This window comes from Balaenoptera borealis, assembly GCF_965194805.1.
Source record: "Balaenoptera borealis genome assembly, chromosome: 12".
Taxonomy (NCBI): Eukaryota; Metazoa; Chordata; class Mammalia; order Artiodactyla; family Balaenopteridae; genus Balaenoptera; species Balaenoptera borealis.
The window spans coordinates 106,626,359-106,653,038 of NC_138869.1; the positions used below are offsets into that span (position 1 = coordinate 106,626,359).

General features: G+C 49.4%; 1 long non-coding RNA gene across 1 annotated transcript; it reads left to right on the forward strand.

Annotated features, from left to right (window-relative positions):
- Nucleotides 1–18,705: 18,705 nt before the first annotated feature.
- On the forward strand, nt 18,706–24,114 carry LOC309606891. Its single transcript, XR_014232101.1, has 3 exons — nt 18,706–18,813; nt 18,904–22,708; nt 23,772–24,114. It is a non-coding gene; the product is annotated as an uncharacterized lncRNA (long non-coding RNA).
- Nucleotides 24,115–26,680: the final 2,566 nt, after the last annotated feature.

Consider the following 26,680-nt stretch of genomic DNA (forward strand, 5'->3'; position numbering starts at 1 on the left):
GTTCCCACCAGCTCCTCCCTGCCATGTGGCTTTGTGCATGCTGTTCCCTCTGCCCAGGACACCCTTCCACCCTCTCTTCATTTAGTTCCCTCCTACCGTCTTCACATCTCAGTGCTTTGTCACCTCCTCAGGAAGGCTTCCCGACCTCCCAGACCACAGACCACAGTGCCATCGCCCCTCTGTCTGTAGCACTTGTTCAAGTGGCATTTCTGGGGCAAGATCCAAGTCTTCAGTCTATGCTGTCTCCCTACTGCCAGCTCTGCAAGGAATGTTTGTTCAATGAATGAATGACATGAGGAATTCGTACAATCACTGGAAGGGCAGCTGCTGTGGAAGCACTTGAACTAGCAGGTGCAGATGTCCTACCTGGGGATTCTACTTTATTGTGATTAAAGCCGGAGCCTCAACGCTTTTCTACTGCCCAGATGATTTTTGGTTTTCCTTGTCTTTTGATCCAAGTTTTGATGCTGTCAGAGCAATTTAAAAACTGCTGATGGGACTTCCCTGGCGGCACAGTGGTTAAGAATCCGCCTGCCAATGCAGGGGACACGGGTTCAAGCCCTGGTCTGGGAAGATCCCACATGCCGCGGAGCAACCAAGCCCGTGCGCCACACTACTGAGCCTGCGCTCTAGAGCCCGCGAGCCACAACTACTGAGCCCAAGTGCCACAACTACTGAAGCCCACACCCCTAGAGCCCATGCTCCACAACAAGAGAAGCCACCGCAATGAGAGGCCTGTGCACCGCAACGAAGAGTAGCCACTGCTCGCCGCAACTAGAGAAAGCCTGTGCACAGCAACGAAGACCCAGCACAGCCAAAAATAAAAGAAAAACTGCTGATGGAGCTGGAAACATCACCTTCAAGTGAAGTCTGGAGTTTTCTACTTTGGACAACGTTGTAATTACGGGAATGATGTTGTTCTCATGACTAGAGGCACCAGAAATGGCTTGGGACCTGCTGAGACTTTATCCAGGTCCCAGGGAAGAGCCAGCCCAGAGAGGGGCTTCCAGGACCCCGTGGGAAGAGGCCAGCCCTTGGGGACAGTGGCCTGTGGGGTCCAGCTCCTTCCTATACCAAGTGTCTTTATTTATAATGCCCCGCCACCCCTGTCCCATATCTAGAAGTAGACTTTTTTCTTTTGATAATCAAAGCTCACATTTTTGTGCATTTTACTGTACTCTAAGAACTGGGCCAGTCATTCAAATGTATGTTTTCTAATTTAATCCTCAAGCAACCCTATGAAGTATCATCATCTATTTTACAGGCGAAGAATCTGGAGGGTGATTATTCAGTTACCAGCACAGATTACGGATGGCACAGCTGGGATTTGAACCCAGGCAGCAACAGTGGTTCTCAGCCAGGGGCGGTTTTGCCTCCCCTGCGGTCAGTCGGCAGTGTCTGGAGATGCCCTTGGTTCACACCTGTGCCCGTGGTGTGTGCTCCCAGCATGTGGGGGGACAAGGCCAGGCTGCTGATCTTCCACAGCACACAGGACAGCAGAGAATTCCCCAGCCCAAAACATCAATAGTGCTGGAGCTGAGACAACTGCCTTCTGTTATTTGTTTGCCAAATGAAAATAGCTGTTTTTTTCTGATTGTATATCATAATTAAAAAAAAAAATCAGTCCATTCCAACAAATAGACATTAGAACATGCAAATTACCTGAAATCTCATCCCCAGAGACAATGCTGGTTAATGTGTTTGTTTATATACGTCCAGGTTTATTCCTCTGTGGACACACACGCATGCACACACACACATTGTTCTTTCACGGAGTTTTTCCTTCTTTAGCTTATTCCTTTTTCAAAAATGGAATCATGTTGTAGCGGCTGATCCTGAAGATTTTGACTTAACCGTACATTGTACTGAACGACACATCGTGGACTTTTTTCCATGTCAGTAAACACAGATGAGTGGTGACAGATTCTCAAGGAGGTCATTCTGCTCCACAGCGGGAGTGTGTTGGAAATTTGTGGGGACTTTTTGCTTGGGGGGCTCCCAGCATTTAGCGGCTGGGGGTCCAGGGATGCTGAGTGTCCTATATTGTGCGAGGCAACCCCCCACGTGGAGAAGTAGCCCTCATAATTTTGAAATATCACCCCAGTCATTCGTGTAGTTGAAAAGCTTATTTAGAATAATCTAAGATCCAAACTTCATTTTAACTTAGACACAAGTAATTTTGCATGGTTTTAACATATACCACGTATTCCAGGAACATGGAGGGATATTGAGGGTGGCTTGTACCTCGCTTTGTTCATTCTGGGAAACCCCATTATCCATAACAATGCAGCTAGAAGATCTGAATTCCTGGTGCCCACAGCTGAAGGGTCTGCCTCCTGCCTGGGTCGTTGGTGGGGATTCCCTTAGCGGCCGACCTTGACATTCCATGTGTCTCCACGTGTACCCATGCCTGTGTGTTTACATATTGAAACAATTCATTCCAATTCTTCTCCCTTTATTTCTCTTTTATGTTACAATTAAGGCAATATATTGATTTTTTAAACTTGTGTGTATGAGTCATTGTGTCATTATATTGATTTTAAAAAAATCATGTGTGTAGGTTATATTATCTATGAATTTCATTTCAGGATAGTAAGGGGAGCATTATAAACATTTGTTATAGAAAGGGGACATTTGGGTCTGACATTTATTATAGAACGGGTGGCCTTTGGATCTGACCCGAGCTGAAAACCACCGATTTATATCATTACACTGAACGTAGCCTCACGCTGGGCACACTTGTATCATGGTTTATTTAGCCCACCTACCACTGATGGATAGTGAGGTGTCTTGGTTCACATAAGCAGCACTCTGATAAACAGACGTGTTTACAAAGATATGTCTGGGCACTCACTGAATTATTTCCTTAGGGGGAAAAAATCATAGGAGTGGAACTGCTGAATCAAAGGAATGCACATTTTCCATTTCAACGTAGTGCTTCCAAATTATTCCACTAAGAGAGCGTGAGACATGTGTGTGTGGGACTCTGGGAGGAGCACGACTCGCAAGGCAGCAGGCGCTGCGCGACGCGCCGGGGGCGGAGCCCGAGCCTGCACCGGGGGCGGGGCCCGAGCAGTGTCCTGGGACCTGCGCGTCTGTGCCCAGAAGTGGCGCCAGGGCCTCCGCTAGAGCCGGGCCACCGTGCAAAGTGGGTGTCCTTCCTGAGGTGTTGGCCCCTCTGCAGTTAGCAAGCATCCTTTGATAAATCCCTTTCCACCCTAAACTGGCCTGAGCGGATTCTCTGGCAGGCAACCATTATTCCTGACAGATCAGAAACCTAACTCAGTTTCAAGTGACTTTGGCTCATTTTAGTGGCGTTTTTCCCTTGGACCTTGTTATGTGTTGAACTGAATCCTCTAAAAATTCATATGTCGAAGCCCTAACCCCCAAGACCTCAGAATGTGACCTTATTTGGAAATAAGGTCATTACAGATATAATTAGTCATACTGGATTAGGGTGGGTGCCACCTCCTCTGATACGACCAGTACCCTGATAAAAGCGAGAGATTTGCGCGCGCGCACACACACACACACACACACACACACACACACGAGCACAGCGCGTGAAGATGGAGGCGGGGACTGAGGTGATGCGCCTACAACACAAGGGGCGTCAAGGACGCGCAGCAAACCCCCAGGGGCTGGGGGAGGGGCCCGGAGCAGCTTCCCCTCCCGCTCAGAAGGAAGCAACCCTGCCAGCACCTTGATTTTGGACTCCCAGCCTCCAGAGCTGTGAGACGGTCAAGTTCTGTCGTTGAAGCCCCCAGTCTAGGGTACTTTGTTTCTGTAGCCCGAGAAACCGAATACAGACGTCTAAGCTTCAATGACTGAGTTTGCCATCTCCTAATGCCACTGCTCAGCAGAACTGTTGCGTGACAAAGCCTGAGGCCATCTCAGGAGTCATCTGTTCCGCCCGACACCCCCCTGCTCTGACACACAAAGAATTAAAACCCAAAGAGGCCGCAGGACTCGTCCAAAATCAGACAGCTGGCTGGCAGCAGGGCCAGGCATAGAAGCCCTGCCTTTTAGGTTCTGCCTAACATCCTTCCTACCGAGATGCGAACTTCAAGGACACAAAGCTCTGGAGGTGGGTCAGGACAGAATCCACCCTGCAAAGCTCACAGCTACTCTGTGGTCGTTTCCCATCCGAATCGCCCCGGAAGTCTCTGAAAGTAGAGTGATGGCCTCTCCCGAGCATTTCCGGGAGTGGAGTCTGAGAATCCGTGTGTTTTAGGAGCTCAGCCGCCACACGTGGAACACTTGCACACTTCCTACCCCACGTCGGCGAGCGGGAGGGGTAGGGCCTGGGCTGCGGGGACAGACCCGGGCTGAGGGCTGCCAGCTGTGTGACCTCGGGCACATCGCTGAATTCTCCAGGGCTAAACTTCCTCGTCTGTGCAAGGAAAGTCACGTCCTTCACGGCCTCGTTAGGCTGCATGGAGTTCAAAGAGAAAATTCACATACGGCTCGTACCAGGGTGCCCGGCACATAGTAAACGCTCATTAGGATTCAGTGATTATTATATCGTCATTCCTACAGAAGTGAGCATGACCTTGACAATCCCTAATCTTCAGGCCGCACCACGCCTGACGTCAGCGGCCAGGCCTGAGCTGTTATTTTTAAACCCCTCTAATGAGGTCATAGGCTCACAGGCCTCCCTCCACCTGGACATCTTTCTGCACCTTTCAGAATCCTCCTCCCTCTTTAAGGTCAAGTGCCACCTCCTCCTGACACCTGCCTTGGTTTTAGACTCCCAGCCTCCAGAGCTGTGGGTCGGTACATTTCTGTCGCTTAAGCCCCCCGTCTATGGAATTTTGTCTCAGTCACCCTAGAGTCCAGTCCCGGTCCCTTTCCTGTGTCCCCAGCCCCGTCTGAGCCTCCGGAGGCCTGGTCACGGGCTTATTCACGGTGGTGGTGCCTGCTCTGTGTCTGTCTGGCCCCATGCAGAGCCCCGTGTCTGGTGCAAAGGAGATGCTCCGGGAACCTTCCCCGAACGGGATGAAGTATGAACGCTCATTCTGGTCCCAGCAAAGCCCTACTGGGCTTCTCTGGGGGCTGTGAGTCCCGCCCAGGTGATGCATCAACGCAACCCTTACAGGAGGACAAGGGCTGACCGGGGGAAACGCCCAGGTCAAGGGTGGCATCAGCCTCGCAGGTGAGTACCAGGAACAGCCAGAGGACTCCAGTCATGGTTTCTGAAAGATGCTTCTGAATCCGCAGCAGCTGCACCAGGCATCCCGCTGTGACCCCCCGGGAACCGCACACAGAGCCTGACACCTGGAGCTTGATCCCCCAAAGGAAAGGATGGTGGTTACGGGGTGAAAACCTCACTTGTGTGCGGCTGTATTAACCCCGGTGCCACTGGGGAGCAGGCCCTGCCGCTGAACGCGGTTTGCGCCCACGTTTCTTATCCCGGACGTTCAGGGTATCAGGTCAGGTGAGATGAAAGAGGCAGAGAGAGAGAGAGATGAATGGTGTACTGCTGAGTTATTTTTCTCTTAAATATCTCCTCTTTTTCATCTCTTTGACATCCTGACCTGAAAGGAAATTTCTCTCTGTCTCTCCTCTTAATGAAATGCGGCTGCACGGGTTTGAAGGAGGCCATGTCACTCCTGTCACCTGTGAACAAGAGAGGCAGCTCTCGGGGTCGAAGTAATGATGACACAGATGATTAAAACCCACCGAAAATCTCTGAGCTTCTATTTACCATAACTTTCGACTTCTCTCTCAGCTTCCCCGGGTTCACTACGGGGAAATTGGCAAATGCTTCGGAACTTGGTGACTTGAACTTTTCCTGCCGTTGTGCAGTGAACTAGTGGTCACTAGCGAGACAGAGGTTTTCCATTTCATCCTAGAGCTCCTCTTCTTCCTGAAACCCAGACTCTACACTTCGCTTCTTCTTGCCTTTCTTGTCACTCTAGATGGCCCTCATTAATCACTGCCTGTCCCTCCTCTGGGGCGTCTCTGAAATTTATTTCTTTTTCTCCCACCTTGGTCCCCACTTTAGCCTAGAATGTCATGACTGGATCACTGTAACCTCCTTTCTGCTCCCAAACTTCTCACATAAACCTCAGCCATGAATCTACACTCAGACACCAACAAAGTGTTTATCCTGACATTCAACTCCCTCCCCATCCTGACCCTTCCGGACCTTGTCTAATATTCCTCTCCCTCCCTCTCTCCCTCCCTCCCTCCATCCATCTATCTCATTCATTTTTCTATCTATCTATCATCTCTATCCATCTATCTATCATCTATCCATCTCCCTATCTATCCCTCTATCTACTATCTATCGATCTATCATCTATCTATCCATCTCCCTGTCATCTATTACCTATCTGTCATCTATCTATCTATCTATCTATCTATCTATCTATCTATCTATCTATCTATCTATCATCTATCATGACCCTCTATTCTCATACATAGGTCTTTACCTGAATCAGGACCATGTTCCCTCTGGTCTCAGAACACTTCATTCCTGAACACGTGCTGTTTTTTCTAAGTCCTACAAGATGCTTCTCTAATAAATTGGAACTCTATGTCAGTACATTTGGGGACTGCACACTTCAGCCCCTCCTGGGGTTCACAGTGCACCTTTACACTTTAAAAGCGCTTAGAAGTCCTGTAGCCAAATACGTGCTATTCTCTCTACCTAGAACATTCCCCCCAAGCCCCTACCCCACTGACTAATTAAACCTTTACTCACCTTTCAGGCCCTGCTTAAATGTCGCTTTCTCAAGGAAGCCTTCCTTCACCCTCCTCCCAAACTGTGTGCGGCCCGACACAGCTTCCAAGCACCTTCTGTCCCTCCTGCAGCCCAGCCATCCCACTATAACCAGCACGATGTCTGTACTTCCCGCTGGAACGCAAGTTCCACAAAGGCGGGGCCCCCATGCTCGCTCGGCGTCTCCCCAACACAGCACAGCGCTGACACCAGTGGCTCATACACATTTACTGACCCACTAAGGAAAAAATAAAACTTGGGGAAACGTTACACCAAACCATATTCTGGACGTGGGAACTTTCCCCCTTGTTATCTGACAGGCTTCGCCGCAGTGGCTACACATTGGGAGGACGCTCCCCTTTCCCCTTGCCTGAGATGCTTCACCTCCTTGCCAGGGAACAGATCCCACCCACTGAGATCAGTTAGGACTCTTTATGTTGCAAGTCACAGAAAATCCAGTTAAAACTAGTCTGTATAATAAAGAGCACTAAAAAATCAAGGCCTGGGGGCTTCCCTGGTGGCGCAGTGGTTAAGAGTCTGCCTGCCAATGCAGGACACACGGGTTCGAGCCCTGGTCTGGGAAGATCCCACATGCCGCGGAGCAACTAGGCCCGTGAGCCACAATTGCTGAGCCTGCGCGTCTGGAGCCTGTGCTCCGCAACAAGAGAGGCCGCGATAGTGAGAGGCCCGCGCACCGCGATGAAGAGTGGCCCCCGCTCGCCGCAACTGGAGGAAGCCCTCGCACAGAAACGAAGACCCAACACAGCCAAAAATAAATATAAATAAATAAATAAATAAAAATTAAAAAAAAAAAAATCAAGGCCTGGGACTAGCAAGGGATTGTGAGGCAAATCAAACGCTGTCGCCCACGGCCTGGCGCCCCCCTGGCTCTGTCCGGCTCCCCGATTTGCCTTCCGTGGGGGGGCTTCCCCCCAGCGCCCACACCCATGCTCTCAGCCCCGGGCTCCCCCTGACGTAGACGCAGCTTCATTGCACACTGAGCGTCTGCTGGCGCCGTCCGAGAAAAAGGCAGGAAGCTTTCCTTTCCATGAAGTCCTAGGCGTGCATGTGTGGCCTCCTTGGCTCTGAACCAACCACGGCTTAATCCCATCCCAGCCCAACGGGCCTGAAGCATCGATGCCACGCAGACGAGCATGGGAGGGGAGAGGTCTGTCAAGGGAACTTTGTTCTGTTTGGAAGAGGAAGTGACTGCAGGACGGTCACCATCTTTCAAGGCTGGTTCAAGCCTGAACTCTAAGAAAACTCTGGACAAGTGTGAAGTCTCCTCTCTGGGACCTTCCATGGGGTGCTTGCGGTCTGTAGCACAAACTTTGGGCCTTTATACATGGTGTGAGATTGTCCTCTACGTGACTCAGCTCTGTGAATGACAATTTACCCCAAAACTCAGTGGGTTATTACAATCAACTTACCCTGCTCCCGGATTTTCTGGGCCAGTAATTCGGGAGGGGCACAGTGGGGAGGGTTGATCTCTGTTCCATGAGGTCAGAGGCCTGAGCCAGGAGGATTCAAAGGCTGGGAGTGACTGAACGGCTGGGGGCAGGAATCGCGTGACAGTGTCATCACTCCTCAGTCTGGCGGTCGATGCCGGCGCTCAGCTGGAACCTCAGCTGGGGCCGGAGGCCACAGCCACTCTTCATGTGGTCTGGGCTTCCTCGCAGCATGGCGGCCGCAGGCTTCTTACGTGAGGGCCCAGGGCTCCCAAGGCAAGCATCCCTGGAAAACCGAGGGGAGTCTTGCCTCTCATGACTTAGCCTCAAAAGTCACATGGTATCCCGACCACAGTGGCCGCAAGCCCATGCGGTTTCAAGAATAAGAAACACAGGGCTTCCCTGGTGGCGCAGTGGTTGAGAATCTGCCTGCCAATGCGGGGCACGCGGGTTCGAGCCCTGGCCTGGGAAGATCCCACATGCCGCGGAGCAACTGGGCCCGTGAGCCACAATTACTGAGCCTGCGCATCTGGAGCCTGTGCTCCGCAACAAGAGAGGCCGCGATAGTGAGAGGCCCGCGCACCGTGATGAAGAGTGGCCCCCGCTTGCCACAACTAGAGAAAGCCCTCGCACAGAAACGAAGACCCAACACAGCCATAAAATAAAAAATAAATTAATTAATTAAAAAAAAAAAAAAAAAAGAATAAGAAACACAGGGCCTACCTCTCACTGGGAGGAGGGCCAATCCTGCTGCAAGAAGAGTGTGGGCTGGGGGGTATCCTTGCAACCGTCTATGGAGAGCACAACACGCCAGAGCCCATCACATATTTTGAGGATCTTAAGGGACTCTTTATAAATATTGCTTGAACCAGCCAATGAATCTAAGAACAGGAATAGTTTGCCAATTATATGTTAGTTTAATCTGTAACAAAATCAGATAAACCTGTGTTAGGTTTTCTGTTTAAAAGGTTTAAAAGGTTCTGTTTTGTTAGAAATATGTGAAAGAGAACAGGTTGCGCGCAAGATTAAAATAGAGAGGAAGATGCTAGAGACAACCACGTAAGGACCTGAAATAGTAACTGGAAGGAGATTTGGTCTTGGGAAGAAGCTGCCTCTAGGAATCGTCCAAACAGTTTTCTAAGTTCTCCATCATGGGGCGCCTCCTCCTGAATCCTCACCTCGAGTTCTGTAACCCTAGGCAATGCCAAATTTCTCGTAGTTTCTCGGAGTTTAGCACAAACTCACTCTCCTCAGAGCCTCTGCACATGCTGCCCCTCCCAACTGGGGCTATTTCTAGGCCTAAGGCAGGTCCACCTTAGATGTCACCTCCTCCAGGAGGCCTTCCCTGACACACTTCTCTTTTCTACCATCACATAACATCCCGCCTTTGGGGCACAGCCTGGTTACTTGTTTGTCTCCCCCACTAAGCTGTAAGTTCTGTGAAAACAGAGACAAAATCCATCTCAGTAACCACTGTATGACCGTGCCTGGCACACAGGAAGGCCTCAAAGGACACGCAGCAGGTGCTGTCACTGCCTCCACCCAGAGCCTCTGTTCTGATCACTTTAGTCCAGGCTGGTCCCACTTTCAGCTGCCAGCACCTGCACCCCTTGGTCTGAGCACTTCCTCTGGCCACCAAAGCCTGCCCTGCCTACTCCAGCAGCGGGGCAGAAGTCCTAGGAACTCACGCTCCCTCGGCACGATTGGTCCTCAATGACTGATGGGAGTTGGTATACAAATATCCCAGCTCCCTCCCCACCTTGGGTGGGGTAACTCTGAGGCAGGTGCTCTGCGCTGGATCCCAAAGTTCCCCAGCATGACGAAGCCCCACGGCGGCAGCTGACTTGCCAACGCACGCTTCATTGGCTGCCTTCTTTCTCTGTCTTACTTCCTCACTTCAGCTCCTCGGTAAAGAACGTGCTCTCAAATCCTTGGCTCAGGATCTGTGTCCCCAAGAAGCCACACTAGGACACGTGCTCTCAAATCCTTGGCTCAGGATCTGTGTCCCCAAGAAGCCACACTAGGACAGAGTGCTTGTTGAATGAATGAGTGAGTCTCTGTCCCAGGCCCCGCCTCCCCGCCGGTGCAGGTAAACTGACTGCCAGCAGCCTCTCACGTCCTGAGCCAGGAAGAGCAAATACCCCGCAGGGAATTTCAGACCTTCACTTCTATCTCTACTGACATTTGTAATCGAGACACACACACAGGAACATTATCTTACCTAAAAGTGCCATGTTGAGACAACGGCACCGAAAGAGATGCTTAAGTCAGTAAACAACACGGCCCCTGCAGATGAAATCAGCTCCAGCAGTGGAGGCGTGGGCTAGCGAGATCAATAGCCAGACAAATCATACCACTGGCTTTCCGTTTGCTTGGCCCTTGACTGGCATCACACCATCTTCCTCCCCTCCTGCTGCAGAAAAAGAGACGCAGAACCACTCTGGGTGTGTCGCCCAGCAGTGGAGGGGAAGCAGAAGTTGGAGACAGGTCTCCTTTCTCTCCTCTACAAGCTGTTATTGTAACTTGGATCACATACGGCTCCAGGGTCGGCCTTTTATTTCCCCACCACGCTTCCCCGACAATTCTCTATTTTTCTTCCTTCCAGAGCATTAATAGGTGTTTGCCGGGCGTGGGAAGGATGCAGCCCAGCTCTACAGGGAATGAGCACTAGAGCCGCTGGAAGAGTATGAGGCTGAATCCTGCAAGCGGCCTTCTGGGGTCAGAAATTCAGCAGTCCAGGATTTGATGTTCTCCTCAGGCCAAACCCAGCTCCACCTCTGAGAGGGCAGGGGGACACAGAAGGGAGAAGTGGGCCCTGGGAAGAAAGACACTTGTACTTCCCTCCCCCCAAAAGAAATAATCTTTAAATTAAATTTAAACAAATGTAGATGGGGTAAAGAAATCTTAGGAAATCTAAGGACTCCAAGTACTGAAGAAGAGGGAGCTGTTTCGCCATATTTAAAGTGTGTGTGTGCGTGGCGGTGGGGAGATATTTCCTCTTCCCCTCTAAACTCCCCTGGCTGGTCTAAGAATTAAACTGACATGAGACAGATTAACAGGAAAAAATCAAAAAAAGTTTAATAACACGTAACATGGGAGAAACCCAGGAAAACTGAGTAATTCGCCAAAATGGCCGAAACCCTCACCTTAAACATTTTCAGCTAAAGACAAAAGAAGATGCTGGGGGTAGTGATTTGAGACCTCAAAGGGTAGGAAGGCAGTTGACATGGAGATGGAAAAGCAAAGGCCTGGTAAGCAAATGTCTGCTGGGCCAGCAGAGACAATGGGACACAGAGAGGAGTTTTAACAGACAGACTTTGCACATCTAGTTCATACTATACTGATCTATGGTGATGGCTCCTTCCCGGAACAGGTCCTGTCTACACACTTTAGGCAGTTAAAGAGAAGGTCAAAGTTTTTTCCTGAGTCTTTGGGCTTTAAAAATAATAAGCCTAGATTAATCCTCATGCCAAAGAGATACATTTTGGGGTGGCAAACTTTGCTCCCCTACTGTGTTTCCGATACTACTTAAATCTGTCTGCTCTAACACTGACTGACATGTCTTCCAGCTTCCAATGGCCTCCTCTCAAATCCAATCACCTACCAATCATATTACTCCAAATCCTACCATTCAACTCTCCTACCTAAAACCACTGGCTCCCAGTTGCCTATAGGGGGTGTGCTGAAGTGCCTGCAGAGCCCCGGCAGTTTCCTGGGAGGCATAAGGGAGTGGTGGGGACTGAGGCAAACAGAGAGCCCATGCCTGATTTAAAGCCGGCAGCAGTCACCTGGCACCAGCCCCCTGCAGGATCACGAATCCAGTGATGCCACATCTTCCCAGTCTTCCAAGAGATGCTAGAAAGGTACTGACTTTTAAAACTTTTTATGAATTAAACCAAGTTCCTAGGATTAAAAAATAATAATAATAAAAACCATCTCATGGCCACCAGCTTGCAAGCTCCAGCCCACAGGATAAAGTTTAAGCCCACCAGCATGGCATCCAACGCCTTTCGTGGTCTTGTCCATTCTTGTTTCTGTCCCAGTCAATCCCTTTGTCCCCAAAGCCCCACACCACCCATGGCTGCTCAAGTTAATACATAGAGTCCAAAGGGGAGGGGACAGACATACCTTGAAATGGAGCCCACAGAGCAAGCTCCCCGTTTCTGCTGACATTGTTATTGAAGGTGGCTCTAAAGGAGACGATGGGGCACCAAGCCCCCCTCCGGCTCCTTCTTGGCTCACACCCCCTCCAGTTCCCCTCTGTCGCTTTAAAGACCCAGTTTCCTCTCAACGGGATGCTCTGCTCTGTGTTTATCCACCCCTGCAAACTTAAACTCGCCTTAGGCCTCCCTGAAGACGCTCCAGAAAGCATCCCTCCCTTTCACTTCTGCACCCTGCACGCATCTCACTAAAACACGTGTCACAGTGTCGTGCATTTGGCGCTTCTCGTGAACTCTCCGGGTCGGGCTCTGTCATGTGGTGCCCATGTCCTCAGGGCCTGGCCCACGCAGCCCTCCTGCTGCTTCTGCACTCAGACCTCTCGAATCACGTATCCCACCTGCCCGAACACCCAGACACCCAACGGCTGCGTGTTGAAACGAAACCACAAGGAGATCTGAGAATCCACGTGGCCGGGCTCCCGGCTCGCAACGCCCTCGCCCCCGCCACCTGCCCGCCCCGCTTCCTAACCCAGGTTCCCGCTCCTCCGCCGGGAGGCTGGCGAGGCGCGCACCCGCCGCGGGGGCGCAGGTGGCGGGCGGAGCGCAGGGACGCACTGCCGCCTGCGCCGGCTTGGAAACGGGGCCGCCTCGTCCGGGCGCCGGGACCCGCCCGGGAAGCGGCGCCGGCAGTGGAGGGGCGGGGCCTGCGCGGTGCAGGGGCCCCGGGGAGGCGGGGCTCGAGCCGCGGCCGGGATCGCTGCGGAGGAGGGGCCTTGGGGGAGGCCTTGCTCAGGGGTGGAGGAAACAAGCTTCCGTTTTCGGCCCAAGCCAAGGGGAGTCCCAGGAAGGACGGGCGTAGCCCGGGGGTCTTCCCTGGAATCACAGGCCTGGGGGCTTTTCCACTGGGACGGCAAGGAGTATTTGGAAAATGTGCTTTTAACTAGAAAAGGGATCCTGTCACTTTGATATTTTAAAACCCTGGGGGAAGTGTCTTCTTTGTACCAGGGGCTTGGGGGGGGCATTATTTTATGTTTATTTTGCATTAACTTAACGTACTTTTATTTGCATTACTTCCGTTAATCCTCATAACGCCTCTGGGGGTAGGCACCGTTTTCAACTATCAGGAACTCATGCTTGCAGGTGCCCAGCCCTTGTTGATGAGATGCCCCCAACACGCGCGCACACACACACACACACACACACACACACACACACCCTTTTCTCCAAGCGGGCTGGCATTCATTCACACTTCTGTCTGGTGACCTGGGAGGGAGGAGGACGTTGGATGAGGCGGAGGTAAATGGAAAGCAGAGGAGAATGGTGGCAGTGGAGGGCCGCTGGCTGGAGTATGGTAAGAGGTGAAAGGGCCAGAGGCTTACTGGATTTTCCAAGAATGACTCAGAGAGACTCCGGAACTGGACAGAGTTGCTGCATTTAAGGTGGAGAAGCCCATTCTCTTCATCTGTATAGAAACAGCATTGCTCTGGTGCCCCACGGGGCGTGGAGACTTAAATGAATCCCAACGCGGTTTTGGCAGTCCGATGAGGGCGTCTCCTGGAGACCGAGCATCAACGAGGTGGGGCGGGGGGGGGGCGGGGGGGGGGACAGGTGCAGAAGAGGCAGGAGGGGCAGGTGTGACAGAGCAGGTAACTAGCTGACAGGCGGGCTCTGGGCACGTGAGCCACCCTCCAGGGACTCACAGGAGCAAGTGGGGGACAGTGTGAAGGGGCTACAGGCCTGGGGGCGCTCAGGCAACTCTGTCATTAAAAGTAAGTGTGACTTATATCACAGACACAGGCTCAGGAGGTCCCCTGGGCACCTGGATCACACCACTATCATAAAGAAGAAAACACAGATTCAAAGACATTAAATACATTTTAAAATATGCACCGAAAAGCAGAGGAACGGAGAGCAGCTGGGATTTGAAAGCGGCTCTTGCCGATGCTCTGAGCGAGCACAGGAGCGTGAGAACCAAGAACCCTCCGCTTTCATCCCAAATCCACCTGCTCTTTTGCGGCAAGTTGCGCAGTGGTTTGCATGAACGATTTCTGCCTCGGCTTTTCCATCTTTTAGGGACATTCTATGGTATTCACCCCTACTAACTTTACTGAAACAGAATCATCATGGTCTAATAAGGAAATATACATAGTTAAGCTTGACTGGTAAAAAGAAAATAATTCATTTACAAGGGCAAAGCATTTCATTTTTAAAAGTAGCTGGAGGAAATAAAGAGCTGTTACAGAAAAACCTAATAATTGTTGGTCATGTGAGCTAACTGTTGAGGTTTGTGGTTTGTTTTGCTTTTTAAGAGTAACACCATGGAAGAATAATGTTAAGATGGCAATACTCCCCAAATTGGTCTACAGATTCAACACAATCTTTTTGAAAAATCCCAGCTGCTTTTTTTTGTATAAATTGGCAAATAGATCCTAAACTCACACAGAAATGCAAGGGACCCAAAATAGCCAAAACAATCTTGAAAAAGATCAAAGTTGGAAGACAGACTTCCCAATTTCAAGACTCACGACAAATCTACACTAATCAAGACAGTGTGTACTGGCATAAGGATAGACATATGTTGAGAGTCCAGGAATAAATTCAGATAGGTAACTGATTTTCAACAAGGATGCCAAGACAATCTAATGGGGAAAGAATAGTCTTTTCAACAAATGGTGTTGGGGTAACTGGATATCCACATGCAGAAGAATGGAGTAGGACCTGTACTTCATACCATATGTCTTAAGTGTTAAGTCTTAGAAAAAAAAACAGGAATAAACCTTTGTGACCTTGGGTTAGACATGACACCAAAAGCACAAACAACACAAGAAAAAATAGATCAATCAAACTTCATTAAAATTAAAAACGTTGGGACTTCCCTGGTGGTGCAGTGGTTAAAAATCCACCTGCCAATGCAGGGAACACGGGTTCAAGCCCTGGTCTGGGAAGATCCCACATGCCGTGGAGCAACTAAGCCCATGCACCACAACTACTGAGCCTGCGCGCCTAGAGCCCGTGATCCGCAACAAGAGAAGCCACCACGATGAGAAGCCCGCGCACTGCAACGAAGAGTAGCCCCCGCTCACCGCAACTAGAGAAAGCCTGTGCGCAGCAACGAAGACCCAATGCAGCCAAAAATAAATAAATAAAATAAATTTTTAAAAATTTATAAAAAAATATTTTCTAATAAAAACTTTTATGTTTCAAAGGATACCACCAAGAAAGTGAGAAGACAGCCCACAGAGTGGGGAAAAATTATTTGCAAGTCTATATGATAAGGGTCTAGAATCCAGAATATATAAAGAACTCTTACAAATCAATACTAAAAAGACAATCAAATTTTTAAATGGGCAAAGGATTTGAATATACATTTCTTTAAAGAAGATATACAAATGGCCAATAAACACATGAAGAGATGTTCCACATCGCTAATCATTAGGAAAATGCATATCAAAATCACAATGAGATACCACTTCACACCTACTCGGGTGGCTATAATAAACAAAGATGGACAAATAACAACTGTCAGTGAGGATGTGGGGACACTGGAACCCTTACACATTGCCACTGGGAATGAAAGATGTGTTTCCCCTTTGCGATACCATTTGGCAATTCTTCAATAAGTTAAACATGGAGTTAAACAGCAAGAGAATTGAAAACATATGCACACAATAACTTGTACACAAATGTTCACAGCACCATTATTCATAAAACCCAAAAAGTGGAAATAACCCAAATGTCCATCAACTGATGAATGGATAAACAAATATGGTCTAGCGAAATAATGGAATATTGCTTAGCCATTGAAAGATGAAGTTCTGGGACTTCCCTGGTGGTGCAGTGGATAAGACTCCATGCTCCCGATGCAGGGGGCCCCGGTTCGATCCCTGGTCAGGGAACTAGATCCCACACGCATGCCGCCACTAAGAGTTCACATGCCAGAACTAAAGAGTCCGCCTGCCGCAACTAAGGAGCCCTCCTGCCACAACTAAGACCCGGTGCAACCCAAATAAATAAATAAATATGGTTTAAAAATGAAGTTCTGCTACATGTTGCAACATGGATGAACCTAGAAACCATTATGCTAAGTAAAAGAAGCCGGACACAAAAGGACACACATCTAAATTCCACTTATATGAAGTCTGGAATAAGCAAATCTATAGAGACAGAAAAGTAAATTCGTTGTTGCCAGGGGCTAGGGGGAGGGGACAATGGGACAGTGTCTGCTAACGTGTGTGGGTTTCTTTTGGGGTGATGAAAATGTTCTGGAGTTAGATAGTTGTGATGGTTGCACAACTTTATGATCATATTAAAACAATTGAATTGACACTTTAAAAGAGTGAATTTTGTGGTGTGTTAGATATAGCTCAAATTTTTTAAAATGCTTGGATGTGGGTAAAAATAAATAAATAAGAAAAACACTCAAGAAGTATGGCCTGGGGCTTCCCTGGTGGCACAGTGGTTGAGAATCTGCCTGCCAATGCAGGGGACACGGGTTCGAGCCCTGGTCTGGGAAGATCCCACATGCCGCGGAGCAACTGGGCCCGTGAGCCACAATTACTGAGCCTGCACGTCTGGAGCCTGTGCTCCGCAACAGGAGAGGCCGCGATAATGAGAGGCCCGCACACCGCGATGAAGAGTGGCCCCCACTTGCCGCAACTAGAGAAAGCCCTCGCACAGAAACGAAGACCCAACACAGCCAAAAATAAATAAATAAATTAAAAAAAAAAAAAAGAAGTATGGCCTGGCAGTGCAGTCATCAGCTCATGAGACATGAGCCCAGACTCTCCCAAGCAAAGGGGCTGGCCTGGCCGGACCCTCAAAGAGAGAGAACTGGATGGAGGAACCCGCACTGTCCCTCACACGCAGGCAGAGAGCACCCCTCCCCAGAGCTGGTGCAGAAAAGAATTTCTCTCCAGTCTCCTTCAAGAATCTCAGCCACCCTCCCCAGGACCTCTTGTAGCCCGCATCACGCAGGTGACCACCCCATACCATTACCTTCCAGAAACCAGGTTGTGTCCAGTGCATTCGATGGTTTCCACATATTACCCAAGTCTAAAACCTGAATGGCCTTTAAGAATTCAGACTGCAAAGGAAGCAATCCAGTGCTTACAGGTATGGTCATTGTAGCATTTTTTATAACACTGAAGAACTGGAAACAACTAAATATCCAACAACGAGGAATGGGTTAGAAAAATCGTGGTACATCCTTACCCTGGGGTATTATGGAACTCCCGAAAGTAACGTCTAATAAATAATTTTTAGTGACATGGGGAAACACCTATGATAGTGGCAAGCAAAAAAATGCAAGAGACAAAATTGTACAGGTATTACGTTCTCAGCTATGATAAAAATATACTTAAGAAGTATGCCATGCTATTAATAATGATCCTCTTTAGAGGGCGGATATTTTCATTCTACATTTTCTTTTCAAATTGTCCACAGTAAGTATGTAATACTTTTGTTATTTCAAAAATCATTTGAGGTGAAATCCAGGTGGCGAGAGAGAAGAATAGAATTTTGACACGGCCTCGGATGAGCCATAGAGGATACGCAGGAAGGCGTAGTTCATCTCACAGCTTCTCTGCAGCATGCACTGGGGAGAAGCAAAAGCGGGAGGCGTGGCGTCACCTTGGACATCAGCCGGGCCCACCACAGGGCGTAAGGCGGTGGCCTGTGGTTCCAGGACCCCTTCTGCTGGGGGAGCCTGGCCTAGTGTTGACCCAGGATCTAGTGTCATTAGCTCTGAGACTAGGCTGACTAATAAGATCGACGATTAGGGCTTTTAGAGTTTCTCTGGTGATTTCCAATAAATTATTTCTTTTGGTTCTATAACAGCTGAGATAAGGACCATCATTACCCCCTGGTACTGACAAAGAAGATGAATCTGTATTAGTAAAGGAAACACTGGACGCAGTAACAGATAAACCCAGAGCTCTCAGTGGCTCGGCACAACAGGAGTTGATTCCCTGCTCACGTAGCAGTCAACGTCCACAGACCACTTCTGGCGTGGTGGCCTTTCACGTAGCATTTCGGGACCCAGGCCCTTCCCTCTGTGGCCCTGTCCTCTTCTAAGTGCTCAGGGCTTTCTCCCTGCCGGCAGGTAGGGAACGAGGGAGTGGGAACCTGTTGCCAGCCTGGACGTGGCATGGCACATGGCGTGCGTGCCTTCCAGGTACATCCATTGGCCGGAACCCATCCCAGGGCCACTGCTACCTTCTCCTTTGTGCCGAGGGGAAAGGAAATGACTTGAGGAAGACCTAGAATCTCTGCCAGAGATGCGCCAGCGAACGGGCATTGGTTGGAGGTCAGGCACTGATCAGAGGCAGAGCCGACATTCAAACCAGGCAGAGTCTGGTCCTGTCCAGCCTTGGTCCTGCCCTCCTCCAAGGCCTCCAAGTCCTCCCCTCGGGAATGTTCTCTGGCCTCCTGCTACCAGCATCCCTCTAGGGCATTGATGCTGGAATGATCGTCGGGAAGGGTGAGAAAATCTGATGAAAACATTTATGTGAAATAAGTTGTGAGCCTTTCCAGACCCATCGATAATCCTTGTACTGTGTGTTTTTTCCAGGTTTGTGTTTCCGTGATTAACTTCTGTAAGTCCCCACCAAACGTTACAAGGGGGGCAGACACCCATTTGAAGGCAGTGATTGGCAGCCACGCCGTCACTTATCGGTTTGTTGTTGCAAGAGCAGGATTTCAAAGGCGCTTCCCTGCCTCCTAGGGCCTCTGCCACCCAGAAGGATCGGCTGCCGCGGGCGCAGGGGTGCGGGGGTCCTTAGCTCCACCTCCTCCCCTGATGGTAACTTTCCCCAGGAAGGTCTTTACTAAACAGGCTGAGCAGCAGCATGGACTTGGTAAACTGCTCACCATCATTAAACAAAGGGTCTACAATTCACACAGGCTGTAAAGAAATGCAGATACCCGGATACACTTATTAACTCACAAACATTTATTAAAAGAAATGAGAAGGGATCTAATTAACATCATCTCGACACTTCAACCACATTTTCTTATCTTACCGTCACATGAACTCTGCTGGGATGGGTCCTCCTATCCCGCGTTATGTAGCTGGAAGCTAGTACATTGGGTAGTGAGTGAGGGGACGAGGGTTCATCTCGGCAACCTCTTGCTCCTGGCTTTTAACCTCCCTGAACCCCTTTCCTTGTCTGTACAGTGAGGCAGGAGTAAAAATTAGTAAATTAATAATAATAATTCCTACTTTTCAGAGTTGGGGAGGATTGAATGGGATCATAAATCCATAGCAGCCGAGGGATCATTATGATGACTATTTCTTACTTAGAGATAAGGAAATGTAGGCACAGACAGTATTTTTTCAAAGCCAGACAGCCAGGAGTGGTAAGGCTGGGTGAGCCTAGGAACCTCTGGGTCGAATTCCTGAATCTTCCTCTTCCTCTTGCTGCCTTTATTTTCCAGGAGACGCGAGGAAGCAGGCACAGACACCTACGCTAGACCAGCCCATAGTTCACAAGCAAGAGTTCGTTCCATTTAATTCATCAAACGTCTCAATCACTGTCAAGTCAAACTCTGCTACTTTTTAAATAGTTCTTTATTCCGGCTTCTTGAATTAAAAGCATAGGTCATTTATCTTCACTCTTTCTCACCCAGGATGCGTACTCAGCTGGGCATTCTGGAAGTTCTGGGGCCATCTCCTTAAAATTTATCACCATCTCCACCCACCTCATGACCAGGGCTGCAGGACAGCACTGTGAAGAGAGAGGGACCTACCACCTGGAGTCACAAGACCCGAGGACCCATCCCACCACATACTGGCTGTCGCATGCACGCAGTTTCTCCTCTCTGAGTCTCGGGTTCCTCAACCGTAAACTGGAGACACCTCTTACCTCACAAGCCTGTGGGATCAGATGAAGTAAAGCCCGTTGCAAACTGTAACGTTCTGTGGGATTGCTTTTACTGCCCAAACCACCGTCCATCGCCAGACAGTTCTTCAAATAGGAGACAGATTTCTTTCCCCTGGCAAGAAGAGTGACTAATATATTCCAGGATGCTTTGCATGTGCCTGGCCTTAAAATAAAACTGCACCCAAACAAGAATGCAGACTCAGCGCTTCATTCTCTGGCTCTCACCAAGCCTCTCCTCCGGGCCAGGCTCTGAGCCCCGTGCTCTGCGGAAGGCAAGGATGAGTAAGGGTTAGTCCCCACCCTCGCCTCCTTCACCGTCCACTGCAAGAGGCCAGACGTTCATGTAAAGTGGCTCATACTTTAAGAGAGGAACAAAAAAAAGTGTTAGAAAAGTTGAAAGGAGCAGGGGTTACGTTCAGTTTAATGAAATCGTGAAAAGCTTTTTGGAGGAGAAAGTATTTGAGTTGCGTCTTAGAAGCTGGTTCATCTTCAGGCAGGTAAAGGGAACCATGTGAGCAGGGGCTTGGAGGCAGGAAACAGCAGGCTCTGCAGGGAAACAGGAGGAGTATTTTGACTCGACTGAATCAAAGGTCCGTAAGGAAGAAGATGGGAAACAGGGACAGATGTGAGGGAGCTTGAAAGTCAGACAGATGGCTGTTTTCTAGGAAATAGGAAATGGACCCGGCAGAGGTTCACAGAGGGACCTGGCGTGGGTGGAGACCAAAGGCAGGCAGAACTTTTCAGAGGTCGTTGCAGTGGTCCAAACGTGAGGACAGCAGCACCTGGAACGGAGAGACCCTGCAGGTATAGGATCCGCAAGCCTTGTCCGAATAACATAAAAGGTCTGAGACTCTACAAACTGGTAAGCAAGTCAGAGTTTGTTTCAATGTTTCAAAAACTCCACAAATTCATCCGTTTGACAAATCTGGGTGACGTGTGCTGGGGGCTGAGGACACAGCCAGGAACAAGACGGATAGGACGCCCTGTCCTACGGGGGGAGGGAGGTGGACCCTAAACAATTAACGCCATCTGGAGATGAGGGACCGAGGAACAGGGTGATACGACAGTGTCCTGATGGCAGGACTGGGGGGTAGAATTGCTGCTCAGGTAGGGAGGTGACATTGGGCTGAACTTTGAACATAAGAACCAGGGAAAAGTTGGGGGAAGAGCCATCTACACAACTTCGAATCCAAATAACCATTTAAGGGGTTATCTTTTGTCCTCAAGACACCAAGGTTCTGCTGTGGCCCCCAAACAAGGGACGGTCTCTTATTTTCTATCCTGTAGAGTAGATGCTTCACTTGTCTCTCGCATGTAGTAGATTCTCAACCTCTAATAATGTCTTTTTTCTCCCACAGTGGGTATGGGCCAATTTCCCATCTCTTCTTCCAAACAGCTGACCTTTGGGTGTCCAAATGGGTTTTTATTAAGTTTCTCTAAAAGACCAGCTTCATAGATAACATTCAGCACCACACAGAAGTGTCCCAGAAGCTCCTATACATTGGATAATCAAGACTCGTCCATTGATATATGATAGAACCAATTTAATAGACCACTAGGCAGTTTTCACAAAAAGAGGTGAATTTTTTAGTCCGAAGGGTGAGTCAACCCATCTGGTCTGACAAATGCTGTTTCTGGCTTGATTCCTTGTCTGAGACCATTTGCCAAAACCTTTTTCATGAATCAATAGTTAAGATAATCTAAGCGGTTCCCCGTAGATTCAATAGTGCATTGGTTCCAGGCATAAGACATCAATTTGATTTGGTTATAAAATTTAATATTCTATAACTCACAGAGCATCTAACTCATGTACCATCAGGTTTTGGAAGAAAGACCTATGGAAAAATGCAGGGGCTTTCAGGCCGAACATTTCTCATCTTCTTCCTGATCTCACTCCAGACCTTTCCATTCACACTAAGAGGTAATCATCTATTAAGAGTATTGCCCCTCATTTCAAAAATGATAAGTTCATTCCACCTAGTTTACTCTGTGACGGGTCCATGAATTCTCTCCTCCTCTTGCCCTAAGAGTCTCAAAGCACATCAGATATTCCCTGCTCCACAGTCAAGGGCTGTGAGTGAACATACCCAGTATGCTATAACCTGGTTAATCTTCCTAAATCTCCATTTTAGCTCCCGTAACCTGGAAAAAGTTTACAAAACACCTTCTCTCATGTTATCTCACTTTGTTCTCATGCAGATGAGGCCATTTAAGCCCAGAAAGGTGACCTGTCCAAGACCCAGCATCCCGCCCGCCACAAACCTCCACCTGGTCTCTCTGCTTAGCTGTCCAGCCTCTTCCCCTCTCCTGTCTCAGCCATCGGTTCCAGTGGAGCTGGGGTTTCTCGTGTTCTCTGAGCCTGTCATGACCCAGAGGGCATTAACTGGCCTCCTTGGATCCACCCCACGAGTTGTGAGTGGGCTTCGGGGAGACCGAGTGCCCTGCGAGGATGCGTGTGGAATTTGTATTATGTGCTGATGTGAATCTGTCTGGGTAAGAGTCCAAAGTCTCCATCAGCTCCTCAAAGGATTCAATGGTGATCCCCCTCCAAAAAAATGGTTAAAATTAATTTTATACACCGGTTTCCTTCCCCCAAGTGTCCTCTCTGCTCCTCCTAACCTACGACGTAATGCTCTGCTTTGTCTTTTCTCTTCAGAACTTAAAACCAAGTACTGACATTGGGACTTCGCAGATCTCCCTCCTCACTATAGTTTAATTGTTCTCTTCTTTCCAAGTATTAATTCAAAGGGGGAGAAGCCAGAGTGTTCCTAGGGTGGCCTTTACAGATGCAACTAATATGTGATAACGTATTCCAAGTGATAGCGCAATTGTCTGTGAACCTTAATCATTCCCTTCAGGGTTGATTCAAATTCTCCCATTGGTACAGTGCTTCCTAAGAGATAAAGGGCATAAAGGGCTGAGGAGATATATTTAGCTACATTGATACAGATATGGTCTCAACTATGAAAAGAAAATCAGACTGTTATCTGTAAGGATTGCATAATGATATTCCAGATGAAAAAAATAAAATCAGTAAAGTTTCAACCACTCCCCAGACACCAAAACAGGCCCACCCCACTGCTTATGGGGACTTGTGAGCATCTGAAGCTTTGTAAGAACAGATCTGGTTTGGGCAGCTCAAGGCGAGGGACCAGGAGCTGGGAGGGAGTGGAACATGGGAGGGGCTCTGGCAGAGGACGGTGGGGAGTTCTGGCTGTTGGCTCGTGGCTTCAGACTTGACCCCCTCCTGACCTCCCAGCCTCCACACACATTCTTTGACATTTTCTCACTCTGTTTGCCCGAAAGCTCTTCTGCACCCCTGCACTAGCCCCTCTTCTGAACAGGGATGTAGAGGAAAAGGAACCCTTGTGCACGGTTGCTGGGGATGTGAATTAGTAGTCACTATGGAAGACAGCATGCAGGGTCCGCAAGAAACTGAAAATAGAACCACCATATCATCCAGCAATTCCACTTCTGGGTATATATGCAAAGGAAATGAGATCAATATCTTGAAGAGCTGTCTGTATTCCCACGTTTACTGCAGCTTTGTTCACAGGATCCAAGACAATGGAAACAACTGTCCATCAACGGGTGAATGGATAAAGAAAATGTGTGTGTACACACACACACACACACACACAATGGAATATTATTTAGCCAAAAAAAGAAGAAAATCCTGCCGTTTGTGACAACATGGATAAACCTGGAGGACATTTTGCTAAGTGAAATAATCCAGACACAGAAAGACAAATGCTGTATCATCTCACTTAAATGTGGGATCAAGAAAAAAGTTGAACTCATAAAACCAGTGTAGAATGGTGGTTACCAGGAGCTGGGGGTGGGGGAAAGAAAGAAAGAAAGAGAGAGAGAGAAAGAAAGAAAGAAAGGGAGAGAGAGAGGGAGGGAGGGAGGGAGGGACGAAGGAAGGAAGCCACTAACCACTATCAACCACAGCTTCATTGATCTCTCATTGATATGAGGAGGAGGCAACTGTCTAAATTAATTCAAATTTTTCTTCATACGGAACCCACTGTGGCTTTCTGTGGCAAAAACCTTTGCAAACAGTTTCCTGCCAGTCTTGGGACTTTGTTTAGCTAGGAAGGTCCCCTGACTTATTCCAAATACGGGGCGTTGTGTCGCCTTCGTAGAATTCCCCGCCATCTCTTTGACAACCAAGTGTTCTTGAAACTTCTTATTTTAGGTGCTGATAAAAAAAAAAGGGAAACACAACCCCACCATCTATACCGATATGTGCCATCTGGAAATCCAGTGATTTCCATGTTAAGATTATTCTTCCTAATCAGAAGGGAGTCATTTCCCTCACTTTCAACTTGGGCGATTTGCCCTGGGACGCTGTCATTTAAATGGATTCTAATATTTGAATCATCAGTAATTTCTGACTAACCTTGCTTTAGCAAGAAAGCTTTCAATAACAATGTGGGATTCTCCGTCCATAACGCTTTATAACACGTTTAAAATGAACATAACAGTTTAAAACGTGGAAGACGTTTAGCCCAGCCCAGATTCAAGCTGGCACCCCGGGGAGGAGAGAGCTGCCTTTTCAGGCACTGACTGGGCCATCGTGGCTGGTGGGCTGGTGCGAGCTGGTGCAACGACACAGTTTCAGGGTGTGTCCCAAGTCCTCCATTACGGCCGCCTTGGCCTATACGACCTCCGCCATCACTCAGCTTGTGGCTACTCCAACCTCTGAACAGGCTGGGGCTGGACGCGGGCGGCCATGATGCTTAAAATGAGCCCGGATGCAGTTAGAATGGGATGTTGCGACAGTCACTAGGATGGTTAATTCTATGTATCCACTCAACTAGGTGAAGGGATGCCCAGAGAGTGGGTAAAACAGTATTTCTGGATGTTTCTGGAAGAGATGAGCATTGGATTCAGTGGACTGAGTGGGGTGGGCCACCCTCAAGTCCACTGGGGGCCCAAATGGGCCAGAAAGGCAAAGGAGGGGTGATTTCACTCTCTTCTGCGCTGGACATCCATCTTCTGCTGCCCGCGGACATCGGAGCTCCTGGGCCTTGGGTCATTGTCGGGACCCACACCAGCAGCTGCCGGGTTCTCAGGCCTCTGACCCGAGCCTGGGGGTCACACCACCAGCTCTCAGACCTTCAGACTCGACTGAGTTACACCACGAGCTTTCCTTCTCCAGCTGGCAGACCGCAGACCAGGGGACTTCTCAGCCTCCGTAGCCAATTCCTATAATAAATCTCCCTCTTTCCCTCTCTCTCTCTCTCTACACATGTCTCCTATTTGTTCTGTTTTCAGTTTCTCTGGAAAATCCTAACACAGTCACCATGAGGAACGATTGCTAGAGGAGCGTTTGACAATGAGAATCTTGGCTTTGTCACAAGAGGTTGCTGTCCCAACGGGCCTGTCCCCACTGTTCTCAGCCAGGGGCCCCTGACAACGGCCAGGACAGAGGGGCAGCTTCGAGGCCGTCTCTGCAGCTCCGTGCGGCGACACTGTCATTCGTTTGGCCGAGAAAATACAACCCGCTACATCGCCCCCAAACCGATGTTCTCCTCAGAGGCGCTAACCACTCCATTATCCCCAGCCCCGCCTTCTGGATTTAAGAGCCTCAGAGGCCAGTTTGTAGCTTATACTTCAATGAGAGCTCAGCTCAGTCCCAACACTGATCCCATGAGAAGAGACGCTGAAATTCACATGTTTATTTAAAGCTTGCGGCTGGACGGTTGCATGCATCTCACTAACGATCACGTGGCTTATAAATTACTAGCCACAGCAGGCGGTGGGTTTTTGAGATAGCAAAATGAATTAAGTCCCCACTGCATCTCGTGGCACGCGTATCTTGACAGTCAAAGATGGAAGCGTGAAGGCGCAGTCCCGGGGGGGCGGGGCTTGCTGCTGGCGTGTGTGTGTGCGTGTGTGTGTGTGTGCGTGTGTGTGTGTCTCCTTCTCCGCTTCCGCAGAAGGAGAGAATGGCTACCGAACAGGGTGCTGCGGTCAGTCAACCAACGGCTCTTCACTGAGATCCGCTTTGTACAAGGCAGCCCGCTAGTCCCCGAGGGCTGCACACAAGCCCAAGGCAGCCGCCTTTCAGGAAGCTGAACGTCCATCTGAAAACAAGGCACAAAACGGAACGTGCGCGTTGTCAAGGGAATCTTAGACAGTTGTTGGAGTTCAGAGGAGAAAGCTGTGTCCCTGTGGGGCGACCAGGGAGGGCTTCCCAGGAGGACGGCGTTTATTCTGAGAAAGGCAGCGATGGGGTGGGGGACATTCAGGAGGGGGGCCACCTGAGCTGAGGCCCAGAGCTGGGAGCACCCGTGCTGTGCTGGGGAAGTGACGGTGGGGGCGGGGGCGGAATGGGGGGGGTAGGGGGGGCGGGAGATAAGGCCGGAGGGACCCGATGCTGCTCTCCCTCTGTATCTGGAGCCGTGCTCTAACTGGTGCTGATCTAGACCACCTGTTGGAGCGCCTTCACCCTGG